At 39.2% G+C, this 16,997-nt stretch overlaps 1 pseudogene across 1 annotated transcript in view; it reads left to right on the top strand.

Annotated features, from left to right (window-relative positions):
• Positions 1-6,078: 6,078 nt before the first annotated feature.
• LOC101400758 (adhesion G protein-coupled receptor E2-like) overlaps positions 6,079-16,997 on the top strand; it is a 35,677-nt pseudogene continuing 24,758 nt past the window's right edge. Inside the window, exons 1-5 of the transcript XR_015550172.1 lie at positions 6,079-6,241; positions 11,012-11,062; positions 13,134-13,249; positions 16,641-16,787; positions 16,947-16,993. The product of XR_015550172.1 is annotated as an adhesion G protein-coupled receptor E2-like (transcript). The remainder of the gene's footprint in view (positions 6,242-11,011; positions 11,063-13,133; positions 13,250-16,640; positions 16,788-16,946; positions 16,994-16,997) is intronic.

The following is a 16,997-nucleotide window of genomic DNA, read 5'->3' on the forward strand; positions in this document are numbered from 1 at the left end:
CTAGCACGACCCCACGTTTTTATTTATTTTTTTTTATTGCAGTAACATTGGTTTATAACATTGCAAAAATTTCAGGTGTACATCATTGTACTTCTATTTCTGCATGGACTACATCATGTTCACCACCAAAATACTAATTACAACCCATCACCACACACATGTACCGAATTATCCCTTTCACCCTCCACCCTCGCCCCTTCCCCTCTGGTAACCACCAATCCAATCTCTGTCCCTATGTGTTTGTTTATTGTTGTTATTATCTACTACTTAATGAAGGGAATCATACGGTATTTGGCCTTCTCCCTCTGACTTATTTCACTTTGCATTATACCCTCAATGTCCATCCATGTTGTCACAAATGGCTGGGTTTCGTCGTTTCTTATGGCTGAGTAGTATTCCATTGTGTATATATACCACAGCTTCTTTATCCATTCGTCCCTTGATGGGCACTTAGGTTGCTTCCAAGTCTTGGCTATTGTGAATAAGGCTGCAATGAACACAGGGGTGCATGTACCTTTGCAAATTGGTGTTTTCAAGTTCTTTGGATAAACACCCAACAGTGGAATAGCTGGATCATATGGTAGTTCTATCCTTGATTTTTTGAGGAATCTCCATACTGTTTTCCATAGTGGCTGCACCAGTTTGCACTCCCACCAGCAGTGTATGAGAGTTCCCTTCTCTCCACATCCTCTCCAACACATGTTGTTTCCTGTCTTGTTAATTATAGCCATTCTGACAGGCGTGAGGTGATATCTCATTGTAGTTTTGATTTGCATTTCCCTGATAGTTAGTGATTTTGAACATCTTTTCATGTGTCTGTTGGCCATCTGTATATCTTCTTTGGAGAAATGTCTGTTCAGGTCTTTTGCCCATTTTTTAATTGGGTTGGTAGTTTTTTGTTGTTGAGATGCATGAGTTCTTTATATATTTTGGAGATTAAGCCCTTATCAGATGTATGGTTTGCAAATATCTTCTCCCAATTGTTAGGTTGTCTTTTCGTTTTGTTGATGGTTTCCTTTGCTGTGCAGAAGCTTTTTAGTTTGATGTAGTCCCATTTGTTTATTTTTTCTATTGTTTCTCTTGCCCGGTCAGATGTGGTGTTAGAAAAGATGTTGCTAAGACCGATGTCGAAGAGCGTACTGCCTATGTTTTCTTCTAGAACTTTCACAGTTTCAGGTCTTACATTCAAGTCTTTAATCCATTTGGAGTTAATTTTTGTGTATGGTGTAAGGTAAGGATCTACTTTCATTTTTGCATATGGCTATCCAGTTTTCCCAACACCATTTGTTGAAGAGACTTTCTTTTCCCCATTGTATGTTCTTGGCTCCTTTGTCAAAGATTAGCTGTCCATAGATGTGTGGGTTTATTTCTGGGCTTTCGATTCTATTCCATTGATCTGTGTGTCTGTTTTCGTGCCAGTACCATGCTGTTTTGGTTACTATAGCTTTGTAGTCTATTTTGATATCAGGGAGTGTGATACCTCCAGCTTTGTTATTTTTTCTCAGGATTCCTTTAGCTATTCGGGGTCTTTTGTTGTTCCATATGAATTTTAGGATTCTTTGTTCTATTTCTGTGAAAAATGTTGTTGGAACTTTGATAGGGATTGCATTGAATCTATAGATGGCTTTAGGAAGTATGGACATCTTAACTATGTTAATTCTTCCAATCCAAGAGCACGGAATATCTTTCCATTTCTTTGTGTCTTCTTCAATTTCTTTCAGAAATATTTTATAGTTTTCGGTGTACAGATCTTTCACCTCTTTGGTTAAATTTATTCCTAGGTATTTTATTCTTTTTGTTGCAATTGTAAATGGGATGGTATTCTTAATTTCTCTTTCTGCTACTTCGTTGTTAGTGTACAGAAATGTAACTGATTTTTGTATGTTGATTTTGTATCCTGCAACTTTACCATATTCGTTTATTACTTCTAAAAGTTTTCTGGTGGATTCTTTAGGGTTTTCTATATATAAAATCATGTCATCTGCAAATAGTGACAGTTTCACTTCTTCCTTTCCAATTTGGATCCCTTTTATTTCTTTCTCTTGCCTGATTGCTCTGGCTAGGACTTCCAATACTATGTTAAATAGGAGTGGTGACAGTGGGCATCCTTGTCTGGTTCCTGTTCTTAGAGGGATAGCTTTCAGTTTTTCACCATTGAGGATGATATTAGCTGTGGGTTTCTCATATATGGTCTTTATTATGTTGAGGTACTTTCCTTCTATACCCATTTTATTCAGAGTTTTTATCATAAATGGATGCTGTATCTTGTCAAATGCTTTCTCTGCATCTATTGAGATGATCATGTGATTTTTGTTCTTCATTTTATTAATGTGGTGTATTACGTTGATTGATTTGCGAATGTTAAACCATACCTGCATCCCTGGAATAAATCCCACTTGATCATGGTGTATAATCTTTTTAACGTATTGTTGTATGCGATTTGCTAGTATTTTGTTGAGGATTTTCGCATCGATGTTCATCAGTGATATTGGCCTGTAATTTTCTTTTTTTGTGTTGTCCTTGTCTGGTTTTGGTATCAGGGTAATGTCAGCTTCGTAGAATGAGTTAGGGAGCTTCCCCCCCTCCTCAATTTTTTGGAAGAGTTTGAGAAGGATAGGTATTAATTCTTCTTTGAATGTTTGGTAGAATTCACCAGGGAAGCCATCTGGTCCTGGACTTTTATTTTTGGGGAGGTTTTTGATTACTGTTTCGATCTCCTTACTGGTGATTGGTCTATTCAAATTCTCCACTTCTTCTTGATCCAGTTTTGGAAGGTTGTATGATTCTAAGAACTTATCCATTTCTTCCAGATTGTCGAATTGGTTGGCATACAGTTTTTCATAGTATTCTCTTATAATCTTTTGTATTTCTGAGGTGTCTGTTGTAACCTCTCCTCTTTCATTTCTGATTTTACTTATTTGTGCCTTCTCTCTTTTTTTCTTGGTGAGTCTAGCTAAAGATTTGTCTATTTTGTTGATCTTTTCAAAGAACCAGCTCTTGGTTTTATTAATTTTTCTATTGTTTTTTGGTCTCTATTTCATTTATTTCTGCTCTGATTTTTATTATTTCCCTTCTTCTACTGATTTTGGGCTTTGTTTGTTCTTCTTTTTCCAGTTCCTTTAGGTGCATTGTTAGATTGTTTATTTGAGATTTTTCTTGTTTGTTGAGATAGGCCTGTATCGCTATAAACTTCCCTCTTAGAACCGCTTTTGCTGTATCCCATAAATTCTGGCATGTCGTATTTTCATTTTCATTTGTCTCCAGGTATTTTTTGATTTCTTCTTTGATTTCTTCGTTAACCCAGTCGTTGTTCAGTAGCATTTTGTTTAATCTCCATGTATTTGTGGCTTTTCTGATTTTCTTCCTATAGTTGATTTCTAGTTTCAAACCGTTGTGGTCAGAAAAGATGCTTGGTATTATTTCAATCTTCTTAAATTTATGGAGACTTGTTTTGTGGCCTAATATGTGATCAATCTTGGAGAATGTTCCATGTGCATTTGAAAAGAACGTGTATTTCGGTTTTTGGATGGAATGCTCTGTATATATCTACTAGGTCCATCTGTTCTAAGGTGTCGTTTAAGGCCAATGTTTCCTTATTGATATTCTGTTTGGATGATCTATCTGTTGGTGTAAGTGGAGTGTTAAAGTCCCCTACTATTATTGTGTTACTGTCTATTTCTGTTTTTATGTCTGTTAATAATTGCTTTATATATTTAGGTGCACCTACATTGGGTGCGTAGATATTTACAAGTGTTATATCCTCTTGTTGGATTGTTCCCTTGATCATTATGTAATGCCCTTCTTTGTCTCTTTTTACAGTTTTTGTTTTAAAGTCTATTTTGTCTGATATGAGTACTGCTACCCCAGCTTTCTTTTCATTGCCATTTGCGTGGAGTATCTTTTTCCATCCCTTCACTTTCAGTTTGTGAGTGTCTTTAGGTCTGAAGTGTGTCTCTTGTATGCAGCATATATATGGGTCTTGTTTTTATCCAGTCAGCCACCCTATGCCTTTTAATTGGGGCTTTTAGTCCATTGACGTTTAAAGTAGCTATTGATAAGTATGTACTTACTCCCATTTTTTAACTTTTTTTTTTTTTCCTCAGTGTTTAAGTAGTCCTTCTCTGTTCCTTACTTCTTCTATACAGAATTGATGGTCACTTTAGTTTGACCTCTGTCTGAAAGCTGTACTCTTTAACTACCCTCCTCCCTCCTTTTATGTTTTTGATATCATATCTAACCTCTTTTTGTGCATTTGTATCCATTACGTTCTAATCGTGGAAATAGATAATTTTTCCTATTTGTGGTCTTCTCTTTTCCCCTTAAATCAGTCCCTTTAACATTTCTTGTAACACTGGTTTCTTGGTGACAAACTCCTTTAATTTTTGCTTATCTGGGAAAATTTTGATCTCTCCTTCCATTTTGAACGATAACCTTGCTGGGTAGAGTATTCTTGGCTGTAAGTTTTTTCCTTTTAGCACTTTAAATATATCGTGCCATTCTCTTCTAGCCTGTAAGGTTTCTGCTGAGAAGTCAGCTGATAGCCTTATGGGGTTTCCTTTGTATGTAACTTGACATTCTCTTGCGGCTTTTAGGATTCTCTCTTTATCTTTAATTCTGGACATTTTGATTATGATGTGTCTTGGTGTGGGCCTCTTTGGGTTTATCTTGTTTGGGGCTCTCTGTGCCTCCTGTACCTGGATGTCTGTTTCCTTCCTTAGGTTAGGGAAGTTTTCATCTATTATTTCTTGAAATAGATTCTCTGCCCCCTTGTCTCGCTCTTCTCCTTCCGGGACACCTATAACACGGATGTTAGTGCGCTTGATGTTGTCCCAGAGGTCCCTTAGACTGTCCTCACTCTTTTTAATTCTTTTCTCTTTTACCTGTTCACCTTGGGTAATTTCTTCTAGTCTTTCTTCCAGCTCACTGATCCGTTCTTCTGTATCCTCTACTCTGCTTTTGAGTCCCTCTAATGAGTTTTTCATTTCCAGTATTGTATTCTTCATTTCTGATTGGTTCTTTTTTATATCTTCCATTTCTTTGTTGACATTCTCACTGAGTTCATCTATTCTTCTCCCCAGATCAGTGAGCATCCTTAACACTCTTAGTTTGAACTCTCTGTCAGGTAGGTTGCTCATTTCTGTTTCACTTAGTTCCTTTTCTGGGGTTTTGTCCTGTTCCCTTACTTGGAATGTATTCTTTTGCCTCCTCATTTTGCCTCTTTCCCTGTGCTTGTGTCTACGTATTAGGTAGGTCAGCTACGTCTCCTGCTCTTGGATAGGTGACCTTATGTAAGTGATGGCTTAGGAGGCTTCCAGTGTGCTTCCCTCAGTTCTCAATGTTCCAGGGGTTGCCCCTATGTGGGCTACGTGTGTCCTTCTATTGTGGCCTGTTAGCTCTCCCTATAGGCGCCCAGGGAGGCTGAGTTATGCTCCTGGCCAGCTGTTGTAATGCTCAGCTGCTTGTAGTTGTTGTGGGCCCTTCAGTCTCTTTATCAGGTGTGGGGAGCCCCAGCACAGTTGGCTGTAAGTTCTAATACCACACTTGTGTTGCAGTATTTCTTTTAAGTGAGTAGGCCCCCAGTGTGGCAGGTTGTTAGGCTCAGGGCCTTAGAATTGCTGTAAACCTCTAGCCTATTAGGTCTCTTGTTAGCTCTCTGAGGATTGCAGCTGGGTGGGGCTGGCCTCAGGCACAGGAGCACCCAATTGTTTCAGGCTTTGGAAGGTGGGGCAAACCTCCTATGTGGGTCTTTGAGAAGCACAAGTCTTCTGCAGCTGACAAGCCCTGCCGCCCAGAGGTCCACACACACAGTCAACACAGTCCTGCCCCGTGTGAGCGCCCCGACCTCCCCAAGCGGACCCAGTCTCTCCACGGCGGGAGCCCCACACACTCCGCCACCACCCCACACTCTCCACCCGCTCCTTGTGTACACCCTGCCCCGCTCAAGTCAGCTCAGTTGCCAGGCTGCAGAAAATCCAGTCACCAATCTATGCAGGCCCACACGTTGCCTGAGGGCTTGTTGTTAGGTGGGGCCAGTCTCTAGGGTGGGCTGCCTGCCATGGCTGAGCTGGATTAAATCGGTGCTCTAGTGGGTGGAGCAGACCCTGGGCTAGCAGGTCTCAGGGAAAACTCCAATGGCGTCTGTGTCAGCACGCTCACACCAGGCCACAACAATGGCCGCCGCCAATGTCCCAGTCCCTGGAGAGGTCTCACCCCTCACCGAGATGCACTCAGGGCCTATTAGGTGAGTCTCTTGTCACCAAAGCAGTGTGCACCTTTCTTTCTGGTGATTTTAGGATGCTTTCTGGAACGGGTGAGTTTATGCGCGGGCCCTTTAAGAGCCAGTTTTAGTTTCTTTGTGAACCGGGTTTTCTGGGGGTGCTCCCCAATGCTTTAGTAGCAGGCAAGGTCAGATATTATGCCACTGGTGTCAATTGTGCTGGGTCCACAAAATGCCCACAGCGGGGGCGCTCCCCGGCTCAGGGCCCCGCGCCTCCCGGGAGGCTGCGTACCTGTGAGCTGCTCCCGGCGGCCGTGACGCTGGCGGCTTGTGAAGGCGGCGATTTTCCTCTCCGGAAGGGAGTCTCTGCCTCTTCCACCCCAGTTAGGATTGTCCGTTGTTGCAGGAGTTCCTCTCATCCAGTTTTCAGTTCTGTCTCAGGGGTAATTTTTCCACGAGTAGTTGTAAATTGGCTGTGTCCACGGGAGGAGGTGAGTTCAGAGTCTGCCTACGCCGCCATCTTGACTCCCACGACCTCAGATATGTTTTCAAGTTAGTGTTTTCATTATCTTTGAATATATTCCCAGAAGTAGAATTGCTGGATCACATGGTAGTTATATTTTTAGTTTTTTGATGATCTTCCATACAATTTTCCATAGTGGCTGTACCAACTTATAACCCCACCAAGAGTGCACAAGGGTTCCCTTTTCTTCATATCCAAGCCAGCATTTGTTGTCTCTTGTCTTTTTAATGATGGCCATTCTAACAGCTGTGAGGTGATAGCTCATTGTGGTTTTAATTTGCAATTACCTAATGACTAGTGATGTTGAACTTTCATGTTGACGTTTCACATGTCTTCTTTGGAGAAGTGTTTATTCAGATCTTTTGTCCGTTTTTTAATTGGGTTATTTTTTTTCCTATTGAATTGTATGAGTTTTTATATATTTTGGATATTAACCCCTTATCAAATATATGGTTTACAAATACTTCTTCCCATCCCATAGATTGTCTTTTCACCTTGTTGATGGTTTCTTTGCTGTGTAGAAGCTTTTTAGTTTGATGTAGTCCTAGTTGTTTATTTTGATTTTGTTGCTTGTGCTTTAGGCATCATATCCAAAAAATCATTACCAGGACCCATGTCAAAGAGCTTTATTCCTATGTTTTCTTTTATGACTTTTGTGGTTTTATGTCTTAAATTGAAGTCTTTAATCCATTTTCAGTTAATTTTTGTGAGTGGTGTAAGATATGGGTCCAGTTTAATTCTTTTACATATGAATATCCAATTTTCCAAGCACCATTTATTGAAGAGACTGTCTTTTCTTCATTGAGCATTCTTGGCTCCATTGTCAAATATTAGTTTACTGTTTACGCTTAGGTTTATTTCTAGGCTCTCAATTCTGTCCCATTTGTCTATTTGTCTGTTTTTATGCCTGTAACATACTGTTTTGATGACTATAGCTTTATAGTATAGCTTGAAATCAGAAAATGTGATGCCTCTTGTGTGGTTCTTCTTTATCAGGATTTCTTTGGCTATTTGGGGTCTTTTGTGGTTTCACATAAATTTTATGAGTGTTTTTATACCTCTATAAAAAATGCCATTGGGATCTTGATAGGGATTGCATTTAATCTATAGATGGCTTTTGGTAGTATTGACATTTTAACAATGTTATTTCTTCCAAACCATGAACACAGGGTACCTTTCCATCTGTACGTATGTTCTTCAATTTCTTTTCTCAATGTCTTGTAGTTTTCGGCATACAGATATTTCACCTCCTTAGTTAAATGTATTCCTAGGTATTTTATTGTTTTTGATGCTATTGTAAATGTGATCAATTTTTTAATTTCCTTTTCATAAATTTTGTTGTTTGTATATAGATACACTACTAATTTTTGTATGTTAATTTTACATTCTGCAACTTTACTGAATTCATTGATTAGATCTAGCAGTTTTTTTTCTGTTGATTCTTTAGGATTTTCTATATATAAAATCATACCATCTTCAAATGGAGACAATTTTATTTCTTCCTTTCCAATTCTGATACCGTTTTATTTCTTTTTTTTTGCCTGGTTGCTCTGGCTAGTATTTCCAGCACTATATTGAAGTGATAGCGAGTTCCCTTGTCTTGTTACTGATCTTAGAGGAAAAGTTTTCGACCTTTCACCATTGAGTATGATGTGAGCTGTGAGCTTGTCATATATGGCCTTTATTAAATTGATATGTTCTTTCTATGCCTAATTTATTAAGAGTTTTTATGATGAACGGATGTTGAATTTTGTCAAACGCTTTGTCTGCATCTACTGAGATGATCATATGGTTTTTTCTTTCATTTTACTAATGTGATGTATCACATTCGTTGATTTGCATATCTTGAACCATCCTTGCATCTCAGGGATAAATCTGACATTATCTTTTAAATGTGCTGCTGAATTCAATTTCCTAGTATTTTATTGAGAATTTTTGCATCTATAGTCGTTGGGGATGTTGACCTATAGTTACGAGACATATTTTTAACAAGCAAATGTGTGGTTGTATAATTTATCAATTTAAAATAAGACATAAAACTTTTAAGTCATTTAAATGAGATATTAATACCAGCTCTATTTATAGAGACAATTGAACAATTTTAAGGAACTTAATAAAATTAAAAGCAAAAATTAATATAAGGTAATCTAATGTTGGTATAATAATGGAAATAACTAATATTTGCATAAATAATTACTTTGCACGTAGAAGTATATGAAGGGCATTTTTTGTTAGGTATTTCCAGTAGACCACATAATGTGTCGGGTGCTTTATCTGCTTTATCTCATGGAATCCTCCCAAAACCTGGTGAGAATAACTATGTTCATATTATAAAAATCTTAATGGATGTGTCCAACATCATAAAACTAATAACTGTAAATTTGTTAGAGAATTCCCACCTCAACACGCTCTTGTTTGATTGGAATTACTAGGGTGAAAGCAATGGGGAGTAGCAAGAATGAAAAAGAGTAACATATGTAAGTTCAAGACTCAAGATATAGGAGGTACTCAATGAATATTAGCTAGGCAGATATTTTACTGTTGTTTAACAGTACTGGACTGTATCATTGGCCAGAGACCAGCAGATTTACTCTTTTAGAAAGGACCTCTAAATACAATCAGCATCACTCACTTTTTCATCATTAGGAATTCAGGAACATCAGCAAGAAGGCTGGCAGTCTAAATACAGGCATACCTCAGAGATATTGTGTGTTCCATTCCAGACCACCACAATAAGGTGAATTTCACAATAAAGCAAGTCATATGAATTTTTTGGTTTCCCACTGCATATAAAAGTTATGTTTACACTATTCTGTAGTCTAAGTGTGCAATAGCATTATGTTTTAAAAATCAATGCACATAACTTAATTAAAAATACTTTATTGCTAAAATAAATGCCAATCATCATCTGAACCTTCAGCAAGTCATAATCTTTTTGCTGATAGAGGTTCTTGTAAAAAGGGCAATATCTGCGAAGTGCAACAAAGCAAAGCTCAATAAAATGAGGTTTGCCTGTAGTACTAATACTAAGCAAAAAATAAAAAGCAGAACAGAGAGAGCTGATAAGTTTAAATTGGGTGGGGAAAGGGGAAGAAAGCATCCAAGTTAGCTGTTTCCTAAGTCAGTTCTTCAAGGGCACATGTGATTTGCTTCAACAAGAAATATTGGTTCACAGCTCAGGATAGAATTCTCCACTGTTCAGGTTTCAGCTTCCTGCACCCTGAGGAGTAGCTATTTTGCATTTCATCCAGGTAGGTAGAATTATGAGAATCTTCAATTAAAACCATTTTAGTGTTCTTTATTCCTTTGGAGAAACTTTTCTGTCTTCTGCTTGATTCCTAGCTTGCTCTTGCACTATTCCTCAGAAGGATAAGAACAAAAAGGACATATGTTCAGTTCTATCAACCTCTCAAAGAAGGAAGTGGTTTGAACTTGCAGCCAGAGGCAAATGTGCAGCTCATTTTATGATTTTTCAATTTACTATCTATACAATTTTTGTTGTTATTACCTTTAAATAAGTTTGTTCTTAGAATATGTACTGTGGAATAATATGATGCCTGGAATTTACCTCCAAATAATCCACTGGAGGCAGGAGAGTGAGTAAAGGTGTAGATGAAATAAAAGTGGTCACAAGTTTGTAATTATTATAGCAGAGTGATTGATACTCAGAGGTTCGGCTGACTGTTTTTCTACTTTTTAGTATGTTTGAAATTTTCTATTAAACAGTAAAAAATTAAGATATTTCACAAAGTCACAGAGCCAGTGAGTGGCAGAGCTAGGATTCAAATTTAGTTGTGTTAAACTCCAAGACCAGTGATGCAATTTCAGGCCAGCCTGGAAGTGAAGATGGATTTAAGCTACTTCAAAAGAAGCAAGATCCTGAACTGTGAAGAACTAATAGTGTCTGAATAAAGACAGCCAGATCCACGGAGTTTCTTCATAAGATGTATCTTATAAAATGGATGGGAATACATGGTCTAATATGTGTGCCTGTTATTTTCTATCTGTGTAGATTTTGATCCCCATACTAAAAGCCTGCTGCTATCAATTCTTCAGGAAGCTTCTGGAAAATAAAAGGGGAAATCTGTGCCCCCCCACCCCGAGGTCCTGTGGGAAAGTCTAAGAGCCTGTCTAGAAGGAAACACTGGGATGTTGCTAGACACCATGGGGCCATAGGAGAGAGGCCATTTAACCAAGTGGAAGTAGCTATTCCTGTGGGTGCTCTGGATCTTATTCTTCAGCCATGTTCACCTTGTGCGTCTCTGTTCTAGGGCTCTGTGTCCTGCTAATATCGTTGGGAGGTGTTTCCAAGAAGACTGGAGGTGAGTATGTTCAAACAAATCCCATCCATCACCTGAAGCTGAGGAAAGGAACTTGACACTAGCAAAGACATTCCTGGGAGTGGTCTTCTTAGGCTTTGAGAAACTGACCCTGCTTCTTCTCTAAACTTCTGGTCTATTACCAAGGGCTCTTCTTTGTATGAAGACAGGCATCTCTTCCCTCCCCACCCTCCACCTTCTTGTTCTCAACTGGCAGCTGGCATCTTATAAGGGCCTTCAAACCCATATGACCATTACCCACAGCTCCCTGTGCTCGGTGCCTATGGAATGCGTATTGTACCAATGCCACTTTCTGCTGCTGTGACACTAGATTCACTTCTCTGTCTGGAAAGACCATCTTTAGCAATCCCCCGGAGGTCTGTACAGGTAAAGAGGCTAACGGATGGTTGAGGGGGTCATCAGAAATTTGGGGACATCTAGAGTCCTCAGACCATGAAGCAGACTGAAGTTCTTTGCCAAGGGTAGGAGAGAGGAGCCAAGAAACAGGGCAATCAGGTCTCATGGTCAATGGGTATAGTGTTTAGAGCTTAGGATTTGGAGCTGGACTGTCTGAATTCTAGCTGTATTACTGACCAGCTGTGTGAGCCCAAGCAAATTGTTTCACCTCCCAGTGTCTCAATTTCCTTATCCATAAATCAAGAGTAATGATAGTATCAACTCATTTATTTATTATGTGCTTTAAATTAATTAATACATATATGTGGCATCCATAGAAACACAAAGCAATTGGTAATTGCCAGGTGCTGGGTGAGTGGGGAATGGGGAGTGACTACTTAATGGGTAGGAGGTTTTTTTGGAGTGATAAAAATGTTTTGGAACTAGATAGTGGTGGTGGTTGCAAAACATTGTGAATGTGCTAAACACCAGTGAATTGTTCAATTTAAAATGGTTGATTTTATGTAAATTTCACCTTAATAAAAAAACATATAAATGATAAATTAATACATGCAAAACACTTAGAACTGTGTCTTGCACTTGATAATAAGTCAATACATTTTGTTGCTCTTGTTGTTAATTGGTCAAAGACAGAGGCAGCATGGTGAAGGAGGAAGATAGGGAGAGGACCATGCAGTGATCAGAGATTTGGGATGTTCCACCAACTCTAGTACTAGTTTGCAAGAAACTCCTTTTAAGCCAGAATCTCAGTTCCTCCATCCAAAATTAACTACGACATGAAATCACATGCCAGGATGGCCATTTGCCATTTGTAAAACACTATTTCTGAAATTAAAATTAATTTAAACCACACAATAACCAGATGAGTGGATACTATTATTATTCCTGATTTATGGATAAGGAAACTGAGACTTTGGGAGGTAGCTTGCTCAGGCTCACACAAATAGTCATACAGCTGGAATTCAGAAAGTGTTAATTTGAAGTTCATAAAGCTCTCAAACACTGCCCCCTAAGAGGCTCAGATCAACCCCTTGAGAAAGCCACTGCTGGTGCCATATTATACGTGAGGAAACTTGGGCCCTGAGAGGTGAAGTAACTCATCCAAAGTCACACAACGAGGAAGTGGTGACTCTGGACCCACATCTCAAACTACAGCATTCTGACTCCTGTCCAGTTGGCCATGAGTTGGATGAAATCAGAAATATTCCTACCATGGCATATCTATAGGCATTAAAATCATTTCTTATTTTTACATAGAAAAGTAGTCACAAAATATTTTAAAATCCTGGAATAACTTATGTATACCAAAATCTGTGGTCTGACTCCAGGGGAGGTGAGGGATAGGTGAAAAAATAGTCGTGCTGTCTTCATAATTGGTAAAGCTGAGTGATAGGTACACGTGTGTTCATTATACTGTTTTCCTCTTAAAAATTTTTTTTCATTCTCACTGGTTGGATATTTATGTGTTTTATGCATTTTCTGCTTTCCAAGTTTTCTCCTGTAAACACAGTATTTTGTTTAAAAAGAAAATACAAGTGGTAAAATTATTTAAATATGGTCGCTACCAATCCTAACCAGAATTTTGGATGCTCCTAGCAGTTCCCACTTGTGTTCCAGATATCAATGAGTGTGGCCCACCTTTACACATGTCTTGCAGAAGCCTGGAAGATTGTCACAACGTAGAGGGAAGTCACTACTGTGAGTGCAACTCTGGGTATGAGCTCCTTTCACAAGGCACAAAATTCAGAAGTGAGAAGGACAACACTTGTCAGGGTGAGTAGCTTCCCATGTCACATGTTCCCTCCACCTCTCTTCCCATGACACTCCCACACTCCACCTCATCGTGTCAACTCTAAGGAGCCTTGGAGCCGTTGTCACTTAGGTCTGAGAACACAGGATTGAGCTCCCTGGGGTCTGTTAGGGGCCCAATCCTCCAATTTCCTGTTCTTGTTTACACTTACAATGACATGTTAGGGTGTATTCAGAAGGTTCTTTATTGCAACATCATATGCAATAGTTAAAGATTGTAAACAACTGATGCTGAATAATGGAGAATAATTTAAGGTACAAAGATAAGTTCAGAACCTTTTCATTGACTTTTATTTTCCTTTTTGTGGACACTTCTATGAATTTTAACACATGTATAGATTTGGGTTACCACCACCACAATGAGGATCCAGAACAACGAGTTCCATTACCATAAAACACTCCCTCATCCTGTCTCTTTATACATATTGTCACCTCTACACCCCCAGGAATCCCTAATCTAGTTCCTTTCACCTATAGTAGTGTCTTTTGAGAATGTTATATAAATGGAATAATATAATATGTAGCCTTTTGAGTCAGGTTTTCTCCACTGAGTACAATGTTTTTGAGGTTCATCCATGTTTTGCATATCAATAATTCATCCCCTTTTATTGCTAAGTAATATTTCATTGTATGGCAATACCATAGTTTGTCCATTCACCCACTGAAGGATATTTGGGTTGTTTCCACTTTGGGGATAATTATGAATAGAGCTAAATGAGAAAGCTCTTGATGAACTAAATTGAAATGCTTTCCAAGCTCTGTTTAAAATAGAAAAACATGCTGCCAAGTGGTAACTATTGTATGCCAATGACTTTTCTTCTCCCTAATCTTTCTTCTTATTCATCTCAAGCATTTCTTCATAAATATATTTCAATCTTAAAACTCTTCACACCCCTTTTAGTAGTATTTAGACGATACTGTCACCATTGGTATGATTCGATTGTCTGTCACTGCTCTGAGCTGTGTGCCAAGGACTGCAAATCAACCTGTAAAAGATAATCCTAGTCTCCCGGAGCTTGTTCTCCAGTGAGCAGACAGACCTGTAGACAAATGCAATATCAATCAAAGAACTGTGAAAAGAAATAGTTGCCATTCATAAACCTTCCACTGCATGAGTAGATAGTGTCTTTCTCACAACTGCACTCCAGTGCCTAGTACACAGAAGGCACTCTAGAAATATGCATAAATGAATAACTAGGAAGAACTCTGGTCAGTAATCAGAGCTGTGGTCATACCTTGGCCCTGACACTTAGCTTTGATTTTGGCCAAGATTTTTGAAATTTATGGTGCTAGTTTCCCCATCTGTAAGTCAGGAACAATAATACCTACACTTGAAGAGGTTAAGTTTTTAAAAAACTGAATATTAAGCTGTTTATCTTATAAAGTTGAGTACAATACACTTTTAAGAAAAGTTTAATATACAGATTAATTGATGATTTTTAAATACATTATTAATTTTCACATAATTTCCACATAATATTTTTATTATTTATATAGTTGAGCAATGTTTTAAAGCATTTGAAATGACTAAGAGACAAGGGATATTTAGTATACACAAAAAGAAAAGTAAATTTTAAATCTTTCAACATCTCTTCAACGTTTTAAATCTTTTCAACATTTTCACATTAAGAAATGTGACAGCAATGTATTTGCTTTGAAAGGATTTCGTTTTTAAACATCAGTCTTGCTGGGAGCTTTATACTGTTTATAAGCTATTCACCATCCCCAAAGAAGAAAAATCTCTAATCTTAAGTTAAAAGGTGCTCTTCCTACACCACCATCTAAGTTACAGACAGAAAAAACTGTCACAAATATTGTCCAAGCTCCACTCTACTGGTCGCCAAATTAGCAAAAGAGGATCAAATTTCTCTCCTAACTAGAGAAGAGGGGAAGATAGATTTGAAGACACCCTCCCTTACTCAGCGCTACAACCACAATCATGTGGCTTCCTCATTTCTCATCCAGAAACTGCTCTGAGAAGGAACTTCCCCTAGATGAGAAGATAGCAGGGATGCCTGAGACATGTTGGGGCCAAAACCAGTTCCCCCTGGGTATGGCATTTATAACAGACCCACTCCACAGGCTGTGGGAAATTCTGAGGGCTGTGTGAGCCCAGAAACCTGGAGGGTAGAGCTATGGCTGGAGCAACAGAAGGTTGAAGGGAAGCATTACCAATGGGGTTGGGGGTTTGTGAGCTAGACAAGCACAGCTCCACATCACCCACCAAACACCTGTAGCAACACTAGCTGCTGATACCAATGCCATTTGGCTGGAAGCAATTCCCAGATAACTGAATGGACCACTGTTTTCGTCTCCTATTGCTAATATAACAAGTTACCACAGACTTAGCAGTTTAAAACAATATAAATTTATTCTCTTACAGTTTTGGAGGTCACAAATTTTAAATGGTTCCTTCTAGAGGCTCTAGGGGAGAATCTGTTTCCTTGCCTTTTCTGGCAGCCAGAGGCTGCTCACATGCCTTGGTTTAAGAATTCTTTTTCCTCCAATGCCAGCACCATATCTATCATCTCCTCTCCTCTCTGAACTCTTCCCTCCATCTTATAAGGTTCCTTGTCATTACATCAGGGACACCCAGATCATCCAGATTAATCCTCCTATCTCAAGACCCTGTTACAAAGTTCAAAATTCCTTTTGCATGAAAGGTAACATATTCACTGCTTCCAGGGATTAGGACTTGGACATCTTTGAAGATTATTCTATCATATCTATTATTCTATCATCCACCAAGCATCTCTGACCTGAGATATAACACACGTGCACACACACACACACTCAGTCACATACTTCCCCCTCTTACCTACCTTGCTTCAATGTAGGGACCAGCAAGCCCCTTCTGTAAAGGACCAGATAGTAAATATCTTAGGCTTTGTGGGCCAGAAGGTCCTTGTCACAACTACTCAACTCTGCCATTATATTGTGAAAGCAGCCACAGACAACATGTAAATGAATAGGTGTGATTACCTTCCAATAAGTTTTATCTATGGATACTAAAAGTTGAATTTCATATAATATTCCTGTGTCACAAAAAATGGCTCTTCTTTTGATTTTACTTTTGACCATTTAAAAACATAAAAAGCATTCTTAGGTCATGGACTATACAGAGACAGGCAGTCGCTGGGTTTGGCCTGTGGATGGTAGTTTGCCAACCCCTGCTCTCAGGTTGTTGGAGAGTAGAGAGCGCTATCACCAGATGGTGTCCATCTCCGCTGCGGTGGACTCCTTGATGGCTGACCTTGAGAAGATGGGGAAGGGAAGTAAGGCTGGGGGTGATGAGTAGACAGGAGGCCTGGGCAGGGCTGGGATAGGAGACTGACCCTCCTTTTTATGTCTCCAGACGTGGATGAGTGCAGCTCTGGAAAATACCATTGCCACAACTCCACCCACTGCATCAGTGTGAGGGGCAGCTACAGATGCCACTGCCGCCACAACTGAGTGGAGAGGTCTGGGCCTTTGAATGGTCCAAACTCTACTGTCTGTGAAGGTATATGGTCTGGACACACAAGTATGCCACATGTGCACACATACGTATGCACTCTCACACATACATTCACAAAAGGCAGGCACACACAAGCATGCTCACACACTCACAAGCATGCACGCACACACATGCCAATGGTACTCTTGCCTCTTTTCCCTACAGAGGTCCCTTTCTCCTCATGGACACAACCTTCTGAAGTCAACAGCCAGGTGA

Source organism: Ceratotherium simum, chromosome 39 (assembly GCF_057802395.1).
Source record: "Ceratotherium simum simum isolate JZ-2026a chromosome 39, ASM5780239v1, whole genome shotgun sequence".
Lineage (NCBI taxonomy): Eukaryota > Metazoa > Chordata > Mammalia > Perissodactyla > Rhinocerotidae > Ceratotherium > Ceratotherium simum.